At 40.2% G+C, this 21,609-nt stretch overlaps 2 long non-coding RNA genes across 2 annotated transcripts in view; both read left to right on the forward strand.

Annotated features, from left to right (window-relative positions):
- The window catches only part of LOC139789707 (uncharacterized), a 97,205-nt gene that overhangs the window by 61,581 nt on the left and 14,015 nt on the right, over nucleotides 1-21,609 (forward strand). The gene's annotated exons all lie outside the window — the stretch shown is intronic.
- On the forward strand, nucleotides 8,383-19,189 carry LOC139789706 (uncharacterized). Its single transcript, XR_011723232.1, has 2 exons — nucleotides 8,383-8,608; nucleotides 18,601-19,189. It is a non-coding gene; the product is annotated as an uncharacterized lncRNA (long non-coding RNA).

Raw genomic sequence — 21,609 nt, forward strand, 5'->3', positions numbered from 1 at the left:
TCCTTTTCTTTCACATGTTCAGGGATGACATCCAGAACAATTTGTTTCATCACTTTTCCTTTCACATAGTGATTTGTTTATCACTGTGCACTGAGAGGGAAAGACAGCCTTATTCTCCCCCTCTGCAACAAGGAACTTTCTGGGAAACTCACATCTTGCCCTTGGTATCTATTGTTAATGGGCTGTTAGTTTTAAAAGGCATGAAATATGTAAAGAACTCCAAAGTGACAGTTCAGCCATGATAGCACTCCAGGAGGGCTCCACCCCTGTCTGGTGAGGCTGGTCACAGTTGCTGTTTTCAAAGGGCAAAAATAATCAGGAAAACACTGTAGGCAGCAGGCGCCAGGACTGGCCGGGAGTTGGGCCCAGGTGCGCATGCCCAGGTTAGGCAGGGTGTGGTCCCGGAAGTGGTCCCGGGAGAGGTTCCAGAGCCAGGCGGACCGAAGTTAGCTCTCTGATACTAATCCGAACCAACACTAGCTCAATCGACTCTGTTCGTGAACCGAACTCGCGCCCACGGCGAGATTCGTCTCACGCAACAAAACACACTGAGTGGAAATCAAATCCTGCCCAGCAAAGGAGTTGAGCACAAAGACATAACTGGAGTTCTAATAAGCAGTCCATATGTAAAACTATTCGGCTATCGAGAATCAGCTGTTGAGCTATATGTTTGTGGAACTGTGGAGAATGAATTAGAGAAATAAAGGAAAGGAAATACAAAAGAAATAAAGGAAGCATGAATTCTCACATTAGTTGGATACAGAGTCCTTTTCATCTCCCAGCTGCCAAGCAAAGATCATCTTTTATTACTAAATGTGAAACAAAAGCTCATTGCATAAAAAGCTCGAAGGCAGAATCATATGATTTTTCTTCCTCTACAATTCGTATTTATTAGCTAGTGTACTGGAAGAGTTCTGCTGTTGTATTATATTCTCTTCAGGCACAAATATATATATATATTTTTCTTTCCGAAAGAGAGAATTGCAATTGCTTTACTGGAGAGTGCCGATGTTCAAGGAAGGAAATCTCCATGGAAGGGACATAAGCTATTAGGTGGAGTAGGTCAGTGGTTTTGGTACTTTTATTTTTAACTCGTATCCTTGTCTGTGACGGATTTGCTCAGTATCTGCTCTGATGTTAAATTTCTTACTTGGAACTTAGAAACACTTAGTTCTCCAAGGACTCAGCATTCTCTCCTACTGTAACTCGGGATTTGCAGGGCAGAAATGGGAGGCTGTGATGGTCTAAGACTAGACTGCTATTCATTAGCTGATGGAAAACTTCACATAAAAACCCATTCACTTGTAAACAGAGTTGCCTACAGCTTCAGTGATGAAACAACAGTCTAGACCTGTTTGTTATGAATAAGATATTACCCTTCACGTGAATATATCACACACAAAAACCTATGTCCAATACAGCAGTTTCAGCTGTTAAACATCATGGGAAAGGAGATGTAATCTGTGTACACAGACAGAGGAAGACTCAATAGCATCATCATGCATGCATAGCAGTCATGTAAATATCCTCACTGGCACTGCTTATATTTATTAATCTGAATTGTGAGCTCTTCACTCTTCTCAGTACTCCAGACACTGAAGAGTCACCCACACACAAGAAAGATCTTAAATCTTCCTTGATAAAGCCCTAGATGTTAAAAAAAGAACAGAATTATCAGATGCAACCACTTCAATCTTTTGTTTTGCCCTATGTGGATATCTTTATACAATATTTTAATTCTTTATACTATTTAAACAATGAGCTTTTCCTCTTTATCACGCTAAACATACTAGGTACTAGCTTCAAAATTAGACCTAATCTAACTTTGCATGAACTCAGCAGGACTGATCACTAGGGTTTTTTTGGCATATAGGAATGGAATTTCTTATAGCTGTTCCCTCATCTCTTTGTGTCTGAGATCGTTTCACAGGCTCTTAGCTCTGAGGGGTAATGCCTCCTCACCCTGCGTATCTCTCTATTTAGTGTTCCCCCAATACTTTATTTAATGTTGCTTGAGAGTGATGTGAAAGGAAAGAAGACAAGGGAGGAAGAGACTCCAAGAGTACAATATCATTTAATTTGAAAGCGACAGTTATGCCACTGGTTTCTTTTTTTCACTTGCAAATCAAGAGCAAAATCAGAAGCTGGAATTTGCCACAACAAAATCAGAAGCAAGGTGCCTACTTGATACTTTGTGGGAAGTAACTCTTTTAGGATTTTATAAGTAGCATATTGTCTTCACCAACATACAAAGCTTTCAGGCCTTGATGTACTGTCTATCATACAGAACACCACTATTTGGTCCCCCATCCAGGGAAGGCTTCCTTGCTAGTGACTGGAAGGTCTTGCTGGGGAAGGTGCCAATAGCAGGAAGCAGCCTATCTGTCCCCTTTTAATTCTGATGATAAAGCCATCTATAGTAGGGAATGCACTATTCTGCTGTACCTCAGGATACCTTACAACAACAGAGAGGCTTTGAGGACAAGGAAAGCCAGGCAGATCCTTGCAGGTTATGAGCAAGAAGCTGTGATGAATACAGTGTGAACACAGAAGTGGCATAGGCTTCAAAAATTAGCCTGAGTTCTGCCCAGCCACCCCTTCCCCAGTCCTACTCCTTCTAAGGGGAGGGATTTGACTGATACAAGTCTTTGCTGTCTCTTTAATCTGTTGAAGAATCAAGAATGCAGAGGTTCCAGGGAAAAAATGCAACTGCATGGAATGTAGTTTCCTTGCCTGGTCCTTTTATGAAAGTTCAATGTTTCAGGAAATTGCCTCATGGAAAGGGAGAAAAATTCTAGCTGAAGAACCATATGAAAGTATATGTTATTATCTGAAGTACTGCACTGAGTTTGAACATTCCCCTCCCTCCTTTGCTTCCTCCCTCCCTCCACTCCTTCCTCCCTCCCTTGTCTCTTACCCCCCCACGCCACTCTCTTTTAAAATCTTCTGACATTGTATCACCATTCTTTGTGAGACTTACTTTTGATTGGTTTCATTATAATAGGGCCATGTAGAGCAGAGCCATAGGGATAACAGGGTGCCTTGGTTTATGGTCTCGGCTCAATTACGTAAGTATTCTGTTAATATGCAGTGTGTGGTTGCCTATAGTTATAACATTTATAATCAGATCAAATAATCTTTTTACAGTTGCAATGTATTCTCAAAAGGCTATTGAAATATAGACTCCCTGGGGAGCTGCTGGGACAAAGTTATAAATAAAAAGGGCTCATTCTAATAAAATTGTTCTGTGTTCCTTCAATGCCTACATAAAGCTGTATTTTTTCCCCAACTGCTTCAAGAAAACACTCTAAGAAAAATATCAAGCTAATTTTGTAGCTTTACATGCTTTATTCAAGGTTGAATTTAAAAAAATATTTCTATAAACATGTATATTGTATAGTTGTGGGTAGATATTACTGTGTATTGATTTGCAATTTTCATCTTGTGCTTGAGCACAGCCACCTATCAGAAGGTCAAAATGCTGGTCCTATCATCACATCGACTCTTAGGAGAATGGGTAGGAAACTGTGAGACAATGAGGGCAGTAGGGTTTTTCATGGGAGCCTTGGAAAGTATCATAATTTTCTCTTATCTTCATGTTATTTCACTGAATTGCCCTATAAGGCAGCAATGTTTGTAGTGACAGTTCTGGTAGCTGTAATCTGGTTATAACAAATGTGAATCAGTGGGGAAAGAAAAAAAAGTGGCTGTACCCCCAAGTTCCCTATCAGACTACAATGGGACTGTCCTGGTTATTTCTTTCCTCTTCCCCATGAGATTTTTAGTGACCTGGAGTACATCTTTTGCTAATGCCAGGAAGTCAGAAAATTCTGGATTGTTCTGTATTACATTGTGATTGATGAAATTAGATCATGGCTGCAGTGTATATTGATATCAGAAGTCTGATAGCACTTGGGAGTGCAGTCCAGAGTGAGGCATAAATAGAGATCAAAAAGATGTGTTACTCTAGAAGAACTATGATAAAGTACTTAACCCCCTCTCCCTCCCTTCCTGCTTTTATCTATACTAAACCCTCCAGGATCACTGAGAATCTTTCCCACTTATCCTTTTAAAAATGCTGTGGAAAAAAAATGCTCTGTGCTTTCACAGGGACATAAAGTGGGCTGTAAAAATGTCATTTTTGGATATAAAGCCTGCATTACTTGTGGGAACATTGATTCTGGAAAAAAAACCCACAGCAAAACAAAACAAAGAAACATCAACAACAACGACAAAAAAAAACCCAAAAACCAAAAAACAAACAAACAAAAAAAATCCCAAACCAAAACCAAACAAAGAAGAGAAAGAACTACCAACAAACAAAATTTTTTAAAATAATCTACTTCCATATGAGGCGCAGGTTTTATCTTCTTTTGTTGGCAATTTATGTGTTAATTCATGGCTTGATTAAATTATTCCAAGGGCCTGGTTCAGCCAAGCTTCATTTCCTTATCTCTAAATGTTTAAGCAGTCCTGGGGAAGTCAACTGGATTTAATTATTTCATTAAAGATAAATTCTGTTTAATGATTTGCTAAGTTGGGATAGAAAGTGCAGAGTCAGACAGAAAACAGCTGCCAAAAAGGATACATAGTCTACCTTCATCTCTCACAGGAGGATGAACTCTACCTTAAGCATGCCTGACACATCCTTGTCTGACCTGTCTTTAAAAGCCTCCAAGCGTGAAGATCACAATACTTCCTGCAGCACACTTTGCCTGTCTTTCCCTAGTGTCTAACACCACCTTCCTTCTGTTTATTTAATTCAACTGCTTCCTGTCTTATCCAATTTGTACATAAGAAAGGTTATTCTCTGCCTCTTTAGAGCAGCCTTTTGCATGCCTGAAACTGTTACTATTTCTCCCTTCAAGCATTTCTTGGGAATTTCAGTTGTGTAAATCTCTACCCATTCTTTCTCCTTGCCTGAAGCAGCAAATGTATTTCTCAAAAAGGTCAGGTCCCCATACTGGACACAGTACTCCAGCTTCAACCTTAATGGGGACTAGGTCTTATATTACATACACCATTCCTTCAGTCACACATCTCAGGAAAGCTTTTGCCTTTTTGTGTTTACTCTTCAGTCTGTATTTGACCCATGGATGAGATGAACCATTTATCATGACGTGGACTCAACTTGCAATTTGGACATTACCTCTGACACAACAGTGAAACACTGAGTTCCCTACAAAGTTGTGTCTTTGTTGTTGTTGTTTGGGAAATAATAAATGGAAATGAATGGCCAGCGCAAAATTACATGTTTCTGGAACTTTTTGTTGCTGTGTTTGTTGAGACACAATCTATAGACAATTATGGAAGTAATCTGTTGAGAGAAGTTCTTATGGAAAAGTTTGTGGAACAAAAATTCTTTGAAGTTGTAACGGATTAAGAAAGAAGAATTTCCTCTGAAAGAAATTCTCTGGGTGTGGTTGGATCCAGACAGCATCTCATCATTTACCCTTCAAACGTCCTTTCGTGCTTTAACATGTGACTAAGAAGTAAACAGAAGGTGCAGCATCAAGTGCAAGGAGTTCGCTTGCTCCAAATTTTCAGCTGTAATGACAATAGAAAATGAAAGTCCATGGAAATTCTACATGAATACAAGAAAAAGCTTTCTTTACTGTGAGAATGGTCTAACACAGGCACAGGCTGACCAGAGAGGTTATGGATTCTCCATCCATGCAGGTACTCAGAACCGAACCGGCCTTGGTCCTGGTCAACCTGCTTTAGCTGATCCAGCTTCAGCGGGCAGATTGAACTAGGTTCAACTTCTCAAGCAGTCCCTTTCAACCTCAAGCATCCTGTGTGTCTGAAGTGAGTGATCTCTCTTTTCTGGGGATTAACTGCTTGCCACCTTTTGGAGCTGTCAGTTTTAGCAATGTCTGGCCTTCTGGAGAGACAGGCCTGAATTTTACTTCAGTCTTGTTTTGTAAGAAGGTGAAAAGACATTATTCTGCTTAAAGCCACGAACCTTCGCTGTTCATTGGTCCTTGCAATTGAACAAGTTGTTACACAGAAAATCTTGTTTATGGCCAAGGACATTTATTTGTAAAGCCAGGAAATGATTGTTAGTACAACTGAAATATGATGAGACTCTTCAGTATCAATCCAGCTCTAATTCTTTTAAAAATGAAGGAATAGGAATGCAGCTAGAGCTCCTCTATGAAACTGTAACATGTACACAGACAAGCTCCTTCATTTCTCCCCTTTCCTTGGTGCTGTGCTCACCCTCCCCTGTGTTCCATTGGTTTCACCTTGGTGGTGTCAATGGGGGATGTCATTTTCTGGAGCTTTCAGCAGCTGGACTCCTTTGCCAGGAAGAATAGGATGTTCGTGGTGAGGATTTCTTCTTCCTCCCTCTCAGATCCACTTGGGATGATTTTTTTATGTTTGATGAGATGCTTTTTTCCTTCTCCACTGTTCTGAAGTTCCATGTTAAATCAAAATTTACTATGCCTGATACCATCTGAATGTGTTTTCTCTGTGTTCTCTCTATTACTCCTATACTGTTTTCCAGCATCAGGTCTGCACATAAGCTGACCACAGGCAAGTTGTTTGCAGCTGTGTGCTCCTCTGTACCATACCGTGTGTCTCCACTTCTCAAGGCCTCTCCTGTCCCACCAGTTCTGCATCTCTCAGCTCCTTGTCATCTCCTTCCTGTTGCATTTATCTCCTTCCACATAGAGTAACTGCTTGTCATTGTCTTCTATATGAAACTAGGGCTGTAACACACAAGGAGAAGCAAAAGTGAAACAAATCAAGCATAGACATTTGTCAGTGGGAAAAATTGCTGTAACAGCTGAGAGAAGCACAACAAAACTGTAGGCAGGTCAAGTAAAGTTCAGAGAGGGCAACTCTTATGAGCCTCAATCCACAGGTCTTGCAGATTACTTACAAAGCTAATGATCTGTTACTGAGAGCAGCAGCAGTGTATTACAGGGCCACTTAATTACCACACCATTGGTCTCCAGGTCCATCCACACTGCTTAAGATCACTGGCATACTCTTGTCAGTATCTTGAGGTGACTCTTCAAGCCTCAGTAGTGCATCAACTTCGATTAACACCTGTTTCCCACATGCTATCCCTCTGTTTACAGCTACATTCTGCTGAGGGTTACTCTCTCTGGAAAAGCTTCCTTCAGCTGTTCCTTTCAAAACAAGTACCAACCTGAAAAGATAAAGAACACTTAAATACTGGTATTTTTCCAACTCTCTTTTCCAAACTGTAATTTATTAGTCAATGTAATTCATGTATTTAGTTGGTGCAAAACCATCATGGTGAGCCCTAGGGTCTTACCTGCTCACCTGTTACTGAATACTCATTTTTTCCCCCCATCATTATTTTTGGCAGACTTTGGCCTATTGGGTGGTGTGATTGTTTTTAACACAAAATGAATAAATATCCCATCTGCTTCCAGCCTGATAGTCCATTCATCTTCTGATACAACAGCAACTAGTGCTCCTGCAGACAACCTCTCTGCTGTTGTTTTCAGGCTATTTGTGCTATTCTGTTTGAGAATGCCCAAATACACTCACAGGGAGATGAGACTGCCAGTTTCTACATCTTGTGCCAGCATAGTTTCAGTCTGCAATGTCTGTAGCAGTGAAACATCCCCACACTCTGTTTCTTTGTCTGTTTTTTCAGTTATTTTAGCTCATGTTTGCAGTGGCAAAGTCTTCTGCTCCTGACCATAGAACTGTTGCTGATATACAAGACTTCTTCAGACTATAAAACTGTCATTGTTTAATCACAAATTAATCTGGGATCTTCCATGACGTCTCGCCTGCTGCCAACGCCCTCCATCCTTCAAGTGCCCTAGATATCTACTATTCTGTAGTAGCTTACTGTGGTTTTAGTACTACAATTTGACAGATTCCTCAGATTCCTGTAATTTGCAAAAGTTTGTGGTTTTGTATTAACAAAAAAATTGCTCTCTGAATGTCCAATACCATTTCTACCACAATCTTCCAGAAGGGCTATTATTTAATTAATTCCTGACAGCTTACACTGTCCGGTGACCTGTCAGTATAAATTAGTCCAGAAGAGACCTCGCCCTGATGCCTTCTTCACATTTTTCTGAGTGGAGAGTTGTAGCTAGAGCCTCTTCAGAACACAGCACCTGGCTCTAAGACATTTCTGGGATGGTCCTTTAGAAATACATTCTTCCACCCTTTCTAGATGAAAAACCAAAGGAGACACAGGCTTTGTCTGCATTTTCTTCTGCTGCTATATTATTCCATTTGATACAGAGTTATATTTTTTAGCCATTTCTTAAAAAAAGTAGAAGAAAACGTAGCCTAATATAAGTGCTATTTCTATGCAGCTGTTTTTCACCATCTCTTCTATTCCTTCTCACCTCTAATGTTTACAAAATGAAGTTGAAATTGATAGAGCTGCAGAGACCTATGAGAGGAAAGAAAATCCAAATACCATGCCTCTGGGTCAGGGCAAGGAATGCAGAGCTCAGTTCTCCATGGAGGCAAAAGCCAGCTGGACAGTAATCAGCTCTGCATAGAGCAGCACCACCCAGCACTCCAGTATCTCCAGTTGGTTATGCATAGCACACACTGCCCCTACCTATCCCACTCCGGAGGGAGAAAGGAGCAATCAGAGGTAAGTAAGGGGTGGTGGAGGAAGGGAAAGCTGGGAGGGCATGAGGAGAGATCACGGGAAATGGCACAGAAAGCTCTAGACCATTTGACTTCATTTGTTCTGCAGCTCCTGAAACCACCTGTCCAAACTAGGGTGCAGCACAAGTGCAGCACGCTGCACAGCTGCTCTTATGGGACCGGAATAGGAGAGCCGATTTTGGCAGTGTTGCCACCCGAGCTGTTTTTTTGTATTTTGATTGGGAGGAAAAATTAGCCTCTACTCATAGACGTCACACGAATTTACAAAAATAACAGGCTTTATGATTTAAGCAAATTACAAAGATTTATTGCAGGGAAAGGAGACAATAACACCACCTTTAAAAGAAAAATCAAGTTTACAAGAGGAGAGGTTTTACATAAATTAGTCACTGGGGAGAGAGTTGTTAAGAAAAGAAAAAAAACAAGAGAGCAATTAAGTTTTATCACCGCCCATCCCTGGTCTCTGGCTGGGGGATGGGAGTGGTGTAGGACACGCCGTTCCTGCTTGGCTGATGTTCTCCGCTTTTTTTTCCCTACTGTTGCTGTCCTGTAGGTGAAGCCGAAGTGGTGAGAGAAGAAGGGGGGGAGGGCGAGAAGGGGGGGGGGGGGCGGAAGAGGGGGAGCAAAGAGCCAGCGTCTTCTCCTTTTCTCTTTGAGTTTTTATGCAGCAAAAAGGGTTCTGTCTTTTCATAAATCACTGGCACACAGACTGGCAAAGATTTGCCATCCCGATAACTTCTCTTTAAATTATTGGAATCCTTCAGTCCTTGTTACCTTGCAAAATTTATTATCTTTGTCTTGACAGCATACCAGGAGACTTTCTCATCAACATTCTTATCTTTAGGCACCTGCTAGGCATGATAAAAAACAGAAGCTAGTTAAGTTTGGGGTAAATATCCGTTAATTGAGAGTATGTTTGATATATTTTTAAGAGTAGAAAAAAAAACTGATTCGAGAGGCATATTTCATATTTTCAAAGTTTTTATATCACAGTGTTAGGATCTCTTTTTCCTATTTGTAAAATGATATTGATAATAGTTGCCTTGGACAGAGGTTTGAACAGAAACTGTGGTGCTAGACTGTGATCTCTCTTTGTGTATATTACAATTTCTGTAGGGAACATTGTGCTGCTTTCCTTGGAGCATTTCTGTGATTGAGAGACAGTAGTTGTTGGCCTTGAGCTTGATTTCTGAACTTCTCCTAACCACAGCCACCAGTGTTTGCAAGAAATCACTGTTGTTGGGGAAACATTTCTGCCAAACATGTTTGCAACATTTTAAGGTACATCTTCATCTATCTAAGATGAAGAAATATTTCTGACCCAAAGGATTCCTAGACAGAATTCAGAACTCATTAAATTTGGAAGTTTGGGGATCTGAACTTGATCCATACTTGAAAGGGAACCATGATAATATAGTACCCTTTGTCTTTGTACCATCATCACTGAGAACCATAATTTTTTAAGTATGGAAGAATACAGAGCTAGAAACATGCCAAGCAGAGATCTGAAGTGTATTGTTTTATTACTTTTAGTTTTTTCTGCCAAACTTCCTAGATAAATGATAAAATGACTTGGACAGTACCCTGCTAGATGATGTGTAGTTACCATGCAATTTGGTTAGCTCATGCTATGTAAATGTAGTTCTCAAGAAATGTTTTGGAGGCTAAAATTCTACCCACTTATTTCTCAGTTAAATGCCAGCTGTAGCAATTTTTTTCAAGTTAATTAATTAATTAGTTGTAAAAATGCCAGGTCACACTGCAAAATGAGATTTGTTGTGTTTCTTGCTAGGTTGTATATAGCTAAATTGGCCTAACTAATGCAAATGTTTTCCACTTGTGTTACGTAGAGTCTGTTACATTGATTTGCCTCCCAAACATTACTAGAGTGAAGTAAAGCAGAAAAATCTCTTCATTGTCCTCTGTACTGGTAACACTTGGGACCCAGCTTTGCCCTTATCCTATGCCTTTTCCAGGACTAAGCTTGGTCTACAAGGGAATCAGGACAGGCCATAAATTGTATTCACTCTCAACAGCAAAGGTTCCTGGGCCTTGGGTGTGGGTTTTCTCTGTGTGAATCAACTGAGCACTTTAGTTCTTCTCTGGATTGGGAACTGGGTTGGGACAGATAGTGCCTTTCACATATTTCCATCCCTTTGCAAACCCAGATTTAGATAGATCCACAGATTACCATGTTTGCTTCTACTTAACATTTGAGATTATGTATTCAATAAGTATTCCAGAAAAAGAAATTCTTGCTGCTTTGAAAAACCCCATCTTGCCAGATACATTTGGGCCAGCTGCCTTTAGAGGCTAAAGACACTTGGTGGCCACACGGTATGATACAGCTGGTAAGTATAAGCTCTAATACGGACTTGTGTAAAGTCTATTTCTTATTGCTTGGGTAAAAAGGTTAGGTTTGTCTCCAAGGAGTGATTTTTAAAGGTTACTTTAATGTCAAATTTATGATTTTGATTTCCCAGTAATACAATTTTCAGCATTTGGCACATTCTTTTAGTGAAAATAACTATTGGGTGACATTTTAAAAGGAATCTGCTGTTTTGGCTAGCTGAAGCCTTGAAGCCTAATGATTAAAAAGGTAAGGTCCTTAAAGTATAACTGAAGAGCTGACCTTGCTATTACACTTTTAAGTACAATTTCTCTCCCTGGACGTGTTCAACTATGCATGCTTGTCCATATCCATATCCATATCCATATCCATATCCATATCCATATCCATATCCATATCCATATCCATATCCATATCCATATCCATTTATTAAGCACTATGCTACTTCAGCAGTTGCAGCCCTGGACTCAGAACTGGCTGCTCTCTTTGTGCTAGGCATATGCACACACTTAACACCTTCCCCTCTTCCTACTAAGTTTTATGAGTAAGTTCAGAATGAAGAATCATGAGGAGAAATGGTGAGTGAAGGGCTTGCATAAGGCAGTGAGGCAGGTCAGTAGCTGAATTTGGACTACAGCCCAGACCTCTTATACTTGAACCTTTGCCAGACTTCATGAGAATGCATTTCAGTCATCACTGAATTAGAAAATATATTTGCTGTCTCAAGCATTTCTGTGATGGTATTCTTGTTAGTAGTGTCACTTCTATTGCGTATTTCAAAACGAGATTAATTTCCTAATTTTTAAAGGGTTGCGTGTAGTTTTGAAGACCAGAAGAGGTATGTACAAGCATAGCATATCACAGTCATGTGGTTATATTATTTCTGGAACTTAGTTCATCACATGATCTCCAGGATGCATTCATTTGCACAGTAAGAACAGGTCCCCACTTCGTAAAATTTGAGCCCCAAGTAGAGAAACCAGAGCAAAACTTAAATCTCTCTTTTCCTTGGTATTTGCCTGCTTCATAAGCTTTCTGAAACAGTGATCACTGTCCATAATTTTACGTTCCTTACATGGACTGCTTAGGAACACTCAAAATTATCTTTGTTTACCTTTTAGTATGTTTTGATCCAATTTCTATGGTGGATACTTCAAATTGTCAGTGATACGCTGCAGCAGAAAAATAAACATCTTGCCACTATCCAGCTTACCTTTCTGATTGTGCTAAGCCAAGGCACATGCAGATTTGCCACATGGCTCCTGAGGGCTTTGCAAGTTCTTCATCAGCTTATGCAACTCTCAATTTCTACCCATGCATCAGATGCACAACCACAAGAGTGGGGTTCATTATCCTTATTGCTGGATTCCAGCTTGATTGCAGAAAGTTGGTCCAGAATGTACTTTGTGAGATTTGCTCTCAAGTAAATAATTGTTTGGTGATAATAAAAAGGTCTGCACAAAGATTCTTAAAAGCTTCCATTTAATCTTCTTCCCTACTTATCCACTGCAAGGACAGGGAAGCAAGGCAGAAACTAGTAATTTGCCCTCTGAGATTTCTCAACAGCGTGAAATGGAGCACCTCTCATCTCATGGTCTTAAGAGACCAGTATTACCCAGCTCCAGAGGAAAATAGATTTATGTATTTTTAATTTTTAAAGTGATTTAAGTGATTATCAGATAAATGTACATATTTCCCCGTACATGTCAAAGACTAGAAACAATGGAAAGTCTGCTAGAGATCATATGAGTACTTCCATGCTGCTTCATCAGCTTCCTTTTGTGATTTTTTTGTACCTGTATGCTTCTCCCATATTCAGAACATGAGGTAGCCTAATTTGCAGTCTTGACATCACACAACTCCTCCCAAAAGCAAGAGGGTTCAACCCTTGCCATTTTCTCACATCCGTATGAATCTGTTACTAGAACAGCCCCAAGGTAACATCTCTTACACTATAAACATTTATTGGAAGCTAATATCAGTATCCCCAGCTCAGGCAGTCTATTCTTATATACACAGGAAGATGTTTGGCAAAAATACCATTTCTGATCCCTTTATGAACGTACTAATATATGCCATACATTCAGGCCTATTTGTGTTGATGCATTTAACGTTAAAGAGTTCTTCTGTTGCAAGGAAATATCTTTAGATGCATGTGGATGCATGTGTTTCTCCATTCTGTCTGTTTTCTGATTTTTAACTCTACTCCTGAGGTCCTGATGTCTGGCTAAATATTCCCAGCGAGTATGTACAGACTATTCACAACCACTACATCCCTAAGACAGCTGTTAGCGTGTGTGTCTCAGGTCCTTAAGAACTCTTGACCCTGGGCTAGAACTGAACCGCATCTTGTTTTGGAGCTAAGAAGCAAATGGAAAACAAGGAATGTCTGTGTCTTTTCTGCCAAAGAGCACAAGGGCATAAGTATTTCTAGGCAGTCTTTCCCCTAATGCACTGCAGGCTTGGAATGGGGGCTGTGCAGCATAAGGAGGATCTGGCATGAAGCTGTATCTTCATGAATCTGGAGCTCATTGAGAGAGACAGCTTTCTGGGACCTGCATTGCAGAGGACAGTCTTGGAAATGAGCTGCCTCTTCTGTCCATCTGAACATCTACATCTCCATTTCTCAGTCTCTCATCGTGGTATCAGGAGGAATCAGCACCTCTCTTTAGAGTGCTGTGATTCAGCTCATACTAACAAAGATGATAATTTAGGTCAGATGTTGGTGTAGAAGATGCTGGAAGTTAGGGCTCATGAGTCAGCCCTCATGGGTGGTATGCAACAAGAAAATGTTTCACATGGGGGCAGCTACCTCCTGGCATCCTTATGTGAATGACAGCTTTTTTTCAGTCATCCTACTTCTCTGAAGATTCAGTTTTATCAATCAGTAGGTTTTGCATGGTGCTGGTCTTGATAAGAGCCTTTCCATGTCCCCGGAGTGTATACAAAGGAGGTGGGTCTGATGCCAGCCTCTTGCTGAATGGCTGGCATTCAAGGTAAGTTTCCACAGCTGGAAACAGTGTCAGACAAGATCCTGAGACAGCTCCCACACTTCACCACAGCAAAGGCTTACAAGGGGCAATATGAGGCCTATCACAGGAAAGGGATGACAGCCTCAAAAAGAAATTGTCTGGCAGTGGGGCTGCTGTTGGAGGCTGCTGCTTCTGGAGGTATGGTAGTCTTTCTGGCATAAAGATGACAATGATTCTTCCCCCTTAGTGTCAAGATGTACTTCTGGGATATGTTTTGGATCCCTTCTGTAATACTGCATACAATGGACCTGACACTTTCACCCACATGGGCTGCAATTCAAATCCTGGGCTGCTACCACATCCATTGTAACCAGTGCTTTGTGCTCATGTCACCATGTGATTGTTTTTCTGTGCAAGAGAAAAGTATCCACAAAGGTGTTTCCCAAGGTGGCAAGAGCAAACATTAGGACTTCAAATTTCAAACAAGCAGTTGTGCCGTATCTAGATTTTTTTTTTGCACCTGTGATTGTCGTAGATCTTCTTAATAAAGATTTTCTTATTAAAATGTTTGCAGAATCTTACTCTGCATTATGAAAAATTTTTTCCTGACCTCTAAATGGCCTTTTTAGTGTTCTTTTTTTGAAATGGATTGCATCTCTAGGCGCCAGTCTTGTAGTCTTACTGCTGTCCTTGCTAAAGTTAAAGCAGCAACAGTACAGTTTTCTTTGATGCATCAGCAGTACATTTATATCTCTGTCTTGCTGACATCACTCCGGGTGAATTTTGGCCAAGAGATCAAGAATGGTTTGTCACAACTGGTTGGTTCTGTGTATTCTTGTAGCATCTAGTGCTACCAGACAGGCAATATCATCTCATTACCACAGGTGTTTGTGTTGAGCAGAAAGACATAATTGAGTTTGAAAGCATGACAGGACTGGTAGGTGCAGATGACACGGCATCAAAAGAAGCAGTGGGTTATTTTTATTAGCATAACAGACAATCATTATGACTCATGTTTTTCTGTAGCCTATGGTAAGTTTTAAAGGAAAGATTTGTAGGAGAACAGGGGATATTAGGATGTGTGTAAGGATCTCTTTTGTGTGTGAAGGGCTGAGGTTTCTTATGAAAATAATTTTTGAGGGAATGGAGCATGGTTTCTTAGGCATGACTCCTGCCATGGCATGGAAAAGACTTTTTCAGCAGAGGCAAGCAACTTGTTTCTGAGCATGATAGAGAGCAATGAAGTGAGCTGGTGATAGCTTCTGTCACAGAGATTTTATTATTATGGTCTGTGACAGCTGATGATCTGGATCTGTGCATAACAGTGGAAATGATCCTTTTCAAGACAGCCTTTTCCTTCAAGTGCTGTATTCAGAAGTTGTAAGGAAAACAACAACAGACCAAATTTTGTAATTGTTTGCACTGCTGTGACAATTGGAGTGTTAGGATACAGAGGAAATGTAACAACACAACAGAGGAAGTTGCATAGCTTCTGAAGGCAGAGTTTTGGTTCTCTTTCAATCTGGACTCCCCTGTCTGTGCTGTATCTGTCATCCTGGCAGACTTGGCAGTAGAATGATTAAAAGGTGATCTAGCAGGCTGTCAAGTCAGACCAGGGAATCACAACTTGAGTCATGAAAGACAGAACAACTAAAAAACAGGAGGCTTAGTATAATCTGTGCTACTTTTCTAAACCTAAGGTATGATAAACCCTTTGCAGGAAAACACCCATCCCAGAAAATGAGAAAGGAAACAAAAAGGCATCTGGATTTCCTATGCTGTCAGATTGCAGTAGAAAAATACAGCCTTGGAGAAAATTATTATTTACCAAGGGAAATCTAAGGAACGTTTCTTGCAGCTTACAGAAGTGTGTCCTGTAGTCTGAAGAAACCCAGCGAGCTGCTTTCTAGTCATCTCTGTAGGTGATTTTGAGATCATTCTGGTTTTCCTTGGTTTGCAAGTGTTCAGCTTGCCAGATTCTTGTGCTCTGAGAATAATGAAGCAGCATTATTGAATGGCTACATAAATAGTGTTAGTTGGAGATATTGAAATGCCAGCAGTTACTATAAAAGAAGTGGACAGCATGGAAAGATGGGGTCTAGAATATGCTTTGAGTTTCCTTTTGTTCTGCATTTTTAATTCTCTTTGTAATAACATTAGAGCCAAACCCCATGAGTTAACAAATGTGTCAGTCCTGCAGACTTCAGTGGAGGATGAAGGAGTTCAGTAGTTTGTAGTCAGTGATTTTATTTTTCCTGTAACTTAGGAGAGAGGCTTTTGCCACGTTCATGTGACTGCATGTGTATTTCTTTCAAGTATGCTCATGTCTGTGCATTGAGGGTTTTCAATCAAGAACAGTCTATTAACAATATCTGCATTTTCTGCAAAGTGTTTTATGACTTGGGATATTTATTTTTGTTTCTGTATTTTCCATTATTTTCTCTATGTGGAGCCTTTATGCCCTGTCAGTGAAACTCCTCTTAACAGAAAGCTGAGCAAGGAACAATTTAACTAATCTTCATGCTTCAGTCCTGGGTCTGAATCTGCAGTCTGAGCTATATGCCATCAGACTGGCCCTTCAGAGCATAACTCTAATAGCTGACATAGAAATGTTGCAATGTGAAGGTGAATAAGAAGTGAACAAGGAGAAGCAGAGAGTGAAAGTGAGGTAGAAAAAATTTCCAGGGCATTGTCTCATCTCAGTCCAGCTGGCTGTATGACATGGGTCGTGCAACTTTACATGCAATTTACTGTGCCTCCAGTATCACATAGAGAGCTATTCAGGGCTGAAAAGATTTGTCAGGAGCTTCTCTCCATCAAAGAAAAGGGAAAATGTGGGGTTAAATACAGTGCAAAATTTCCCATTGTGCCACTGTCATCTTAGAGTTAATCCTCAAACACAGAGTTCACTTTATTGAAATTAAAATCAGAGGAGTAGCACTTTGCTTTGTCAGTTTTGTGTTAGAACAATTAATATTTGCTTCAGCAAAGCAATGACCTTGAAGTTAAATAAGATACTGAGCTCTGCCAGAAGCTCTTGTTTTGTTGCTGTCCTTTACTTAGTCTGCACAGACTGCAGTACTGTGATAGGAGAGCGTCACACTGCAGTGCGCGGTCATCAGCTCTCAATGCAGGCTTTGGGGGCTGCAGTGTAAGACTGCAATGCTACACTGCAGAGCTGCTGAGCTTTTGAAAAGTCGTGGTTAGATCTGGTTGAACGAGAAAAGTGTTGCTTGTGGGATTAAACTTATTTTGCTGTCTGTAAGCAGACTATGTTCTTTGCAAAAATTTCTGTAAGGGACAGATGACTCGATGAAAATCAATCATCTGTTTTATTGTCAGGTGAGAGAAAAAGGGACTAGCTCTGGCAGCTTTACATACACCTGGCTGCTTCCCCAGAGCAGTTTGTATGCTGCATTGTTTGCAAAAAAACAGTGCAAAATAACCCAGGGTTTACATTTTGTGGTTTCTCAAAATGTATTTGTAAAAGGGAGGAGAGGCCAGGAGCTGCACAGAATAGGAAGCTGACATAGGGTAAGAAATTCCTTTTCAATAGGAATACTGGGGGATTTAAATTGGAATGAGCTAGTTTTCCTCAGGAAAATCCAACAGGAATATGCAAGTTTTCCCTGTGTCCTTCTCAAGACTATGTGGTGCTGGTTCTGTGGGATTATGATGAAGAATAACTGGTTTGGCAGGGTAAAGAACAGCACATCTGTCTTTATGAGGTGAGACAACTTTTCCCTTCGCTTCCACATACTCTTGACCACTACAGGTGAAAACTGATACCTCCAAACTAGTTTTTGATCAGAACTACTTGACTGCAATAAAGCTCTCTGAGGATGCATGGTCTGGAGGCATATGAGGAAGGCACTGTGAGGTAGACCACTGTTGCAAGAAATTCTTTTAATATCTGCTAATTGCTCTTGTCTGTGAGGTCACAGTATATTGCTCATTTAGCATTTTTCTCTGGTATGGTCCTCGTCTCTAAAAGCTAGTTCTGTGCTGAGGAAAAAACACTGGAAGACAGTATTTATGAGATGAGGTAACCTGGCCTAGGATTGGCCTCAGATATTTACATTCTGTCGCTGTGATCCTAATGGAAGACAGCATAAAAGACATTGATATATTTAGACACCTGTATTTAAAACCAGCAGGCTCCCTGCATCTCTAAGAGCAGCAGAAACAGTTCCATTTTGACCTGCAATGAGCAATTTTATCATTCAGACTCCTCCTGTTATAGTCCCCACAAATAAAATGGTGAGGCTACACTAGGACTTCTGTCACAGACATGTAGATTCAGATGCAAATAAGCCTGATCTGATGTGCGTGTGCCCCATTTATTCATGTATATAGGTAATTATGTAAAGCAGAGATCCTCTTCAAATGGTCATACAAGGAATACTGCTATGTGTTTCTTGGCAGAGATAAGTTTGTCCTAGGAAAAAGGTCTGCAGCAGACCCTGTAACACTGAAGGTTATGCTAAGAATCAGAGGCTTGGGACTACTGAAAATGGAGAGGAGGATGATACTGAACCTACCTTGCTTTTGTAAACTCTGATGTGGTCAATTCATAGGTCAGGTCCTAGTACAGGTTGGTGTTTGACTAGACACACAAAGGCTGTTCTCAAGTTCTACTTTTTCTTGAGTTAGGCAGTAGCAGGAATCATTACATGTTGGCAAAATCAGAATCAGCCAAGAAACAGACAAATCCATTCTGAATACTGCAACCAACCTTCCTCTTGGCTGCCTTCTCCTGGAAAGGAATGACAAGAACCTTTTGAGAAATTGCTTGAGAAGAACTTCAATGAGAAGAGCCCATTCTGTTCACAGCACGTGTCAAGAAGTTGTGGAAGTGCCACAATAAGCTCTGTGAAGGAAATGGGAGACAAGATGAACACAGAGTGGTGACTTCTCTTCTCAAGCCTGCGTAAGGAACCTTTCTCCAGAAATGTTTGTTTTAAAACAAACACTGCTTATCAAGCTAATAAAAGCCAGTCTAGCACTACACAATAGACAGTTTGGAATAAGATCACAGAAAATCAGGGGTTGGAAGGGACCGTGAAATCTCATCTCGTCCAAGATGTATCTGCAGCTTCAGCACAGCACATTTCTTCTTTCATTATTGATCATAAGATACTTGGAAGGGATTGTCCTTCTCTTTTGCTGTAAAATATTCTAAAAATATTTCATCTTGCAATCCATCTGTTACTGAGGAAAGAAAATAAAAGAAAGACCATTACCTTGCTGGTGAACTTTCTTTTGTTTTAACTATGTAAACTTAATGGTTGTCCTAAAAAAATGTTAAGAAATGGGCAAAGCTCACTTAGCAATGTTTGCAACGATTTAAAAAACAGCAGTAATAACACATTATCTTTCCATGCAGAAACTGGTACAATACTACAAGGCCTTACTCCTATTATTGTGCTGCAAATCTTCCTCAAGAGAAAACAGAATTAGAAACACATCTCTGCTTGACACATGTGGGAGGATGGAAAATCTTTGCGTTAACTGAATATAAGATGGCAATTAAAAAGTCCTCCGATGTACACTTGAAACACATCAGAACAATTCAGATATCTTTTCAGACATGCTATTACTAATTCTTGTGAAGGCTAGCCTGGGGAAGGTTAATAAAAACAGAAAAACTGTGGTGAAGATTCACCAGTTGCACCAGTTACACTGCACAAAGCACAGGAATGATGTACCTTAATCAAAGGTGTACTAGAGAAGAAAAAAGTTGCTTTGCACTTCCTTTACAATCTATCAATGGGTTGAGAAGGCTAAAACATCACCTGCAGAAAAGACAGAAAGTGAATCAAGATTCAGATAGAATAGGAAAGATTTGTAATCCCTACTTTACAGCGGTTATTTTCTTGGTATTGCTCTGGGCACTGGGAAAGCAACCAGAACAAGCTAAAGGCTACTCATGGGTATTAATGCCCTCATGAAAAGGCAGGGCGTGGGATCAGGAGGGGCAGTGGGAGAGAGGGAGCCATCTGACATTCTTTTTCCATTTGCATATTCCTCTTTTGAAAATACAGGTGGAAACTTGCATGAGAGAATTACATAAGCAAAAGAAATCAAAGACCAAATTATGTTCTAATGATGGAATGAATTACATTTAAGGGATACTTCAGTCATTCTACCAATGCAGAAGACCCCAAAGCTGTTTAAAACTAACATGTTTTCAGATGCTGTGACAATTCTTCAGGAGTCTAGTTACAAGTGTAAGTATATAAGGATTGTTGTCTTTTCCTTGGGACTGAGAACATGTTGGCTTCAGACTTCAGGAATATTCAACACAACTGCAAAGAATTTTTTGAGGATGTTGTGATAGGGTGTGCTGGCTATAATCAGAGGGTTTTGGTGCAAGTTTCTGTGTTGACTCTTTTGCAAAGAGAGTTTGTATTTGAAGTCCATATTGCCATTGCTTTGCTGTTTCTGGGTATTTATGTGAATCAGAGGAAATGGAGTTGGTTACAGAGGTCGCTTCCCTGGAAGAGAATGAAGGACATATGAAATATTTTGTTGGAGTTATTCAGGCACTTGAGAGAAGCAGGTCAGCTTGCTTGAAAGCACTACATACACCTTTTTTTTTTTTTTTTTTTTTCATGTTGTTGTTTGTTTTAAACCATCCTGAAGACTTACAGGACTTAATAGAAGCATGCTGGAAGAGTAACTATGCTCAAAACTCTGAGTGAAATTCCCCCAAGTCTGACCTCTTGGCAGTTTTCGTTCTTTTGTAACAGGAAAATTACATGTGTAGTTTTTTTCTGTTTAGGTGACCCACTTATTTTTTATGGACTCATTTTAACTGCTTGTGTTAAATATAGTGGAAACAGAGGCTGTGTTATTCTTTCTGCAAATGAAGAATGCTTTTTTAAAAAATATCATTATAATTCACTGTTTCTGCAATGAAAAAGTCTTTGTGGGTTTGTACTGTTCCTGTGACATGTAAAGGAGCTAGAAAAGCATGCCATGGCACCCTATCATTAAGTGAAGTGTGGAGTACCTCAAGGACAGGAGAGTCACAGAAGAGGATTTCTCAGGGAATCCTACCCAATAAAGGCAAATTGCAACAAAGCAAACTACTGGCCTGAGTGGGACAGAATGCATATAAGATATGATTTACTGAGGCATCTTCAGCCTCTCTGTGCTACCTGCTTTTAGATTCAAACTATTACCCTCATCCTGTCCCCACAGGCCCTACTCAAAGGGCTTTCCCCATTTTTCTGAGCTCACTTTAAGCATTTAAGTGTTTTGTCTTCAGGGAGGTGTTCTGTTCCTCTCATCACATGGATCAGAGGAATCTGGACCTTTCTAGACCTTCTCCAACAGATCTCTGTCTTTCCTGTATTGAGATGTATGGGCTGAAATATTCTTCACTTTGCTGTTAGACCAAATTTTTGAAAAAGCAAAATAAAAAGCTAGATATTTTGGGGAAAATTTTGTTAGTCATTCATATAACTTACTTTCATGTGAGTTAGTTCTGTTTGTATACCAGATAAGACAAGCATGTTCCAGTATAAGTCAGTCCCCTTGGGATGGAAGAGGGAAGCAGGTGGCTGCTAGAGGATGCATCCAGCTCCCCTCCCTCTGTGGTGCCTGAATTTCTGCATCTGTACCTAAGCAGTGACCACATTTACACCAGCACTGAAT

Source organism: Heliangelus exortis, chromosome Z, assembly GCF_036169615.1.
Source record: "Heliangelus exortis chromosome Z, bHelExo1.hap1, whole genome shotgun sequence".
In the NCBI taxonomy this organism is placed as follows: Eukaryota; Metazoa; Chordata; class Aves; order Apodiformes; family Trochilidae; genus Heliangelus; species Heliangelus exortis.